Source organism: Adiantum capillus-veneris, chromosome 14 (assembly GCF_014529385.1).
Source record: "Adiantum capillus-veneris isolate H3 chromosome 14, ASM1452938v2, whole genome shotgun sequence".
In the NCBI taxonomy this organism is placed as follows: domain Eukaryota; kingdom Viridiplantae; phylum Streptophyta; class Polypodiopsida; order Polypodiales; family Pteridaceae; genus Adiantum; species Adiantum capillus-veneris.
This window is the reverse complement of record NC_140944.1, coordinates 29,780,805-29,786,441: the sequence shown is the minus strand read 5'-3', so window position 1 is coordinate 29,786,441 and position 5,637 is coordinate 29,780,805.

Below are 5,637 nucleotides of genomic sequence, written 5' to 3'. Positions count from 1 at the left end.
ATTGAAGAAGAATCCCTTTGTTTGATGACCAGGATCATATTTTGTAAATTTGACGAGGCATTGTTTCTCCGTAAGGCTGTTGTTGTATGCATCACGAAACTCACTACAACAATATGCTCATGCGGCTTTAGGATTTTGTATCTTCTGTGGTAGTCATAGAATGTAATCTTTTCAAGATGAAATGGCCTTGCACAATATAAATCAATTGGATGCATGACTATAGTTTGGCTGCGAGATAGCAACCTTTGCCGTAGTGATGGTGGAGAGGAGTCGATGTACTCAACCCGTTCACTCCTTGTGATGATTGGTATCTTCAAACACTTGATTGCTGCCTCTATTGTAGATATTGGCTTTGATAATATAGAGGCTGCAATTAGTTGAAGCTTTACTTTGTCCAAGCCGTGAAGTCCAAGCCTTGTTGCATCATCTGTGGAGAGGTTCAATTTCCCAAGGGGTTCTGGTTTCATTGCATACTTGAGAAGGTAATGCGATAAAGATGAATTTGTGGCTCTTTCAATATTCATCTGTGCCTTCCATAGGAGCAAGATTGTGGGATGGTATGGGACAACATTTTGATGGTCATACCCAAGACGGTAGTAAAGCCATCTAGCGGTAAATGCATCCATAGTTGAAGTTGTTTTGTATTGTGGTTCAAACAGAAAGCCGTATTTGCACACTCTACCTGATCCCATGACTCTGCAAGAGTCTCTATATCTATGTATCTGTTTTGTGATAACGAGGTTTTGCAGCTCGGTGGTGAAGATGTCTTGTGATTCTGCTGGTATATATGCAGCAATCTCATTTGTAACTCTGCACATATCTTTGTTAGAGATCCACAGTATGGTATGTGCATGCAATGAGCCTCGATGTTGCACTTCATAGCGCACCATGCGATGCTCTACATAGCCAAGTAAATTGCTTCCATTGATGATGTATTTATTCAGGAAAGTGTGCAAGCAGAGGTGAAATAGTGCTGCACACTTAACAGGGCAATCGTTCCATTTGAAGTCTCCGTTGTAGCCTTGAGCATGTTTTTCGATTGTGATGACTTCTTGACATCTTGTTTGGGAAACCTCATCAACAGTGAATGTCAAGAACAGATGTTGTAGTCCCCATGTGTCCACCATTGTTATGAGGTCTCTCAAGTTTTGTCGCTGCCATGATGGAGTACCTGGCATTGTGGCTAGGAGATTGTATCGAATAATATGCTTTATTGCATCATGTGTAGATGTAGCGGTGTGTGTTCGTTTGTAGTTATCAATATCTCTTTGCAAAATATACTATTTGTGGAGTTTGCAATCATGATAGCTTGTTTCAATTGGTACATCATGAGCAAATATGGCTTGTACAATGTGTACACAGAGAAGAAAGTTCTGATTCTCATTTTAATGTATTCACTGAAGTCGAATTATCCTTGGTAGTTTCCTTTTCCTATGGGAAAGAGGAAAGGGAATACCCCTGATTCTAATGTGATATCGTGCACTTCAGATTCATGTGGAGGAAGTCCATTGTATTGAAAGTTGATTGTTCACTTGCTTAGATAAGCGGTATCGCGTATTTGTATGGAACCAAACTTGTGTTTGTCTTTTGCAGTAAATGTAGTTCTCTTTGTTGTGTTGAACAAATTTTGCAATATGCTAATTTCACACTGTGCTTCTGCTTCGTGCATAAGTTCAAATGGATCGTTCTTCGAGTGGTCCCTTACGATATTCTGTATAGCTGATGCTGATAGAATACAAATAGATGTCCTTTTGTTTGGCTGCTCAGTGATGCGCTTGTACCTCTTGAGGACTGGATTGTTCTTTATGTTGTATGCTAGCATTGATGCCAGTGGCGTGTTTGCAAGTAGCGAAGTTGGCCGACACATGTTTTGCTTCCTCGATCAGCAGATTAGTGGATTATCGAGTAACGACCTTCTATCAAGCAGGCCTTTTGCAACTGCAATTGCTGTTTTTGTGATGCTGATTGTGACATCGATGACGCTAAGGAGCTGCACAATTAGTTGATTTGTGTTTAGGATGGCTTGTATGTAGTTGGGCTGCAAGATGACAATGCTGCATGTTCTTGAACTTTTTAGGCAGGTAGGACAACAAGTCCAATTCACTTTGAGATTATGCATTGCAGCTATTTGCAATAAGGTTGCATTTGCTAGCTGTGTGCGGCTGGTGTTAAGACCATCGTTCTGGGTATCTTTTTTTGATAGATTGCAAATGCCACAACTTCTGCAGATGGAAATGTTGTGAGCTGTGATATTTCATCCCTCTTGCCAAGCCTCATAAATATGTTGTACACTAAACTATGAAGAAGTAACAAGATAGAGTAGTAATTTTCGTATATTCATAGTTTGAAAAGTTGCGTATTCTCGGCGTCTTTTGCGGTTAGCATGTAGCATAGTAGCAATTTCCATTGAGAAGGCCTACACATAAATGCAATTGTGAGTACAATAGATATTAATTAGTCTGATTGAAATTAGAAGGGACTAATGTAATGAAATTGGATGACAAAAAAATTAGAAGGGATTAATATAATGGAAGTAGGCGACAAATAAATGTTCAAAGAACTATTGCAAACCATAGTGGAACCTTTAGCTAATACTGAAGAAGGGCATGCCAATGTTGGAGACAAGTTGGAACAAAAGGATAGAATCTCTATAAATAAAAAGAGCATGGTAGCTGCGATGAATTTTCTAGTCATAGTGGAAGAAAGAAATACACATTTCGGAGATGGGACGCAAGCATTGTTCAGGGTGCATATGTAGATGTTCCGATTCTTGATCTAAATCGTCTTTCTTTCAGACGGATTCACCAGAAGGTAGGAATTGTTGATTATATTCTGTATGGCTTGAACCTTGATAGCAGTCCTTGTTTGCATCAAGTCAAGTTTGTAATAGACACAAAATTGGTTGCAAAAAATACCGAGCTGATTGATGACTCATGCAAGTGCATACACATCAATTGATTTGCTCCAAGGGCATGTAGATCTGGTATTCAGGAGTTCAACTTCTCACCAAGGCCTTATGGCATGCTCTTTTGGCTTGCAAATATGTTGGTCTTCTCTCATACGGTGGTCGAAGGGCAAGACCCCAATCTATAATGCCTACTCTTGGTATTCCCTGTCTAGTGAAGTCAAGCATAATGTTCCAAGGGTGAAGGTTATTGTGAATAAGTCCATTGTCATGTGCAAATGCCAAAGCTTTTATTAGCGCACGAATCAAAGACGAAGCATGATTGACGATGACCCTGCCTTGCTGCAACTCAAGTTCAATTGGTTTTTTGTGTTTTTCATCACCCATGGCAAGTACAATTTCACTGATGCTTCCAGAAGGTGTAGGCACACACTCCATCAAATGTCCAAGGAAAGGTCCATTGAAATAAGGAAATATAAGTACCCATGGTGATTGAATTGTATGTGCAAGAGCACGCACAATACCTCGGTGGTTGAGGTCAACACTGCTCTTGTTTGCGAATGATTTGAATTGTTGTTTTGCTTGACCTTTGAATTCCTTACACCAATACACATTGTTGGACGAAAGGAAAGAAATCCCTTTGATTTTGCATTCATAAGTGTCTCCATATGACCCAGATCCTAGTTTCCTTCCTCATTTTGTGGCTTCAAATGGAATGCCCAAGGTGACAGAGCAAAATGAGTTCAATACAGTTTTCTGAATATGCAAACGAGAAATGGATCCTCTGCTATCTCGAAGGGTCTCCTTCCGCAATTTCTTGCTGAAGGTGTTCTGTGTGTCAATATTCCTTGCGTGGGTGGATTTTTCCTTTTCAACCTTCCAGCAGTTATACCAATGTTGTAATTTCTCCATTTGTATGTCCTTTGGTAAGTCACTTCGCAGGTGGATAGCACATTTTGGCATGTCTCCAACAATATTGAAGAGAAGGTGCTGCACGTCACTAATATCTGCACCCTCAAACTTCAAGGCTATTGAGTGAACCACTTCAGAGAGCAAGGCTTGTAAGCGCCGCTCATCTCGCAAGGTTGTTGTTATCTCGTCCAATGTGAGGGCATCCATTACCCGCACTAATTGTGTGCGTAATCTCTTTTTCAAGTGCACTGCTTGTTTGGGAAGCATTTTACCTACATGCACTGAAATGACATTATGATGTATTGGCGAGAGCATTTATCACTTTATAGCTCAAAAGGGGAGCTAGATTTGCTGCAGCAATTACAAGTATTGTCTTGACAAGGAGGAGGAATGGAAATCAACAAATTGGTGTCTATAATTAAATTTATTTAATGACATCAAATATTTGATAAAGCAGTGCAGTATGTTTGGTCAAGATCCATGCTCGTAACCTAGTAGGGGCCTCAACATACAAGCTAACAGGAAGTGCAACTGTTTCACATCGGATGGCATGCTAAGGGTAACAACTAATGGGAATTGTGCTCCTACAAGGGCGACTAACAGAAAGTGGCTCGGTTAAGCACAACGACATGGGGGTCCAAAGTGATAGCCAATGTTGCAGTACGGGACGTGATCTTTGCAGTCGACATGTTACACCATGGAATTGTATAAATAAATTCATCTTTACAGTTTAAAATGGGGGTGTGTACAAAGGAGGGAATCACCACAGTGTGTCTAAATGGGAGACAATGACATTTGCAATCGAGAGGACGATTGGTGTCAAGGTAATCATGCTTTTGGAGTGTGATACATGCCACTATATCTACTCTATAACATAAATACATTAAATTTTACAATTTAAGACGAGGACGTACATAAATGAGACGATGAACACAGTGTGCTAATGGGAGATGACGGCATTTGCAATCGATAAGACGATTGATGTCGAAGTGATCAGGCTTTTGGAGTGTCATATAGGTCTCTATATTTACAGCACAACAGGAAATAAATTCAATTTTACAGTTTAAGATGGGGGCGTGTACAAATGAGATGACGACTACAGTGTGTGAATGGGAGATCATGACATTTGCAATTGAGAGGACGATTGATGTCGAAGTGATCAGGCTCTTGGAGAGTCATACAGTCCTTCACATCTACTCAACAACAAAAGTAGAATTCAGTTTTCTTCTTAATACCCTAAATTGATATGTACACAACAACGACCTCTAACTTGGAACGACAAATTCACAATACTAAACAATATACTAGCAATCAATTGATCCCTGGATTTTCAACAACAATGTCATAGTATTGCATAATAGATGAGTAACCTTGATCACTAAATCACCAAATGATAACAGAGTTTTAAGAAAATATGTTTCTTAATAAAAAAGACAATGCAAAAGTTATGCGTTAATTGACAACATGGAATTATTTGTTGCAGTATACCGTACAATATAGCAACATGCACGTGCAAAATGCTAGTGTTTTTTGTGCAAACATCGTGCACAGAATGCTAGTGTGTTGTGGAAAAAAAAAACCATACATAAGTATGACGTGGAGTTGGCACAACTCTCCACATTTTTTATAATACCGTAAGGAATGTACCTTTTCCCCCGCCACTTTTATCCCCTCCAGTGTTGAAGGGGGACTTATGCTTTTCCTCTAGTGTTAGAGGGACTAGTTTTTTTAGTTAAAAAAAATGTTAAAAAAATGACGACAGTTTGTTAGCTTTGCTTTCTTGCATCTGATTGAAGGAACACTGGCAATAGCCATGAGTT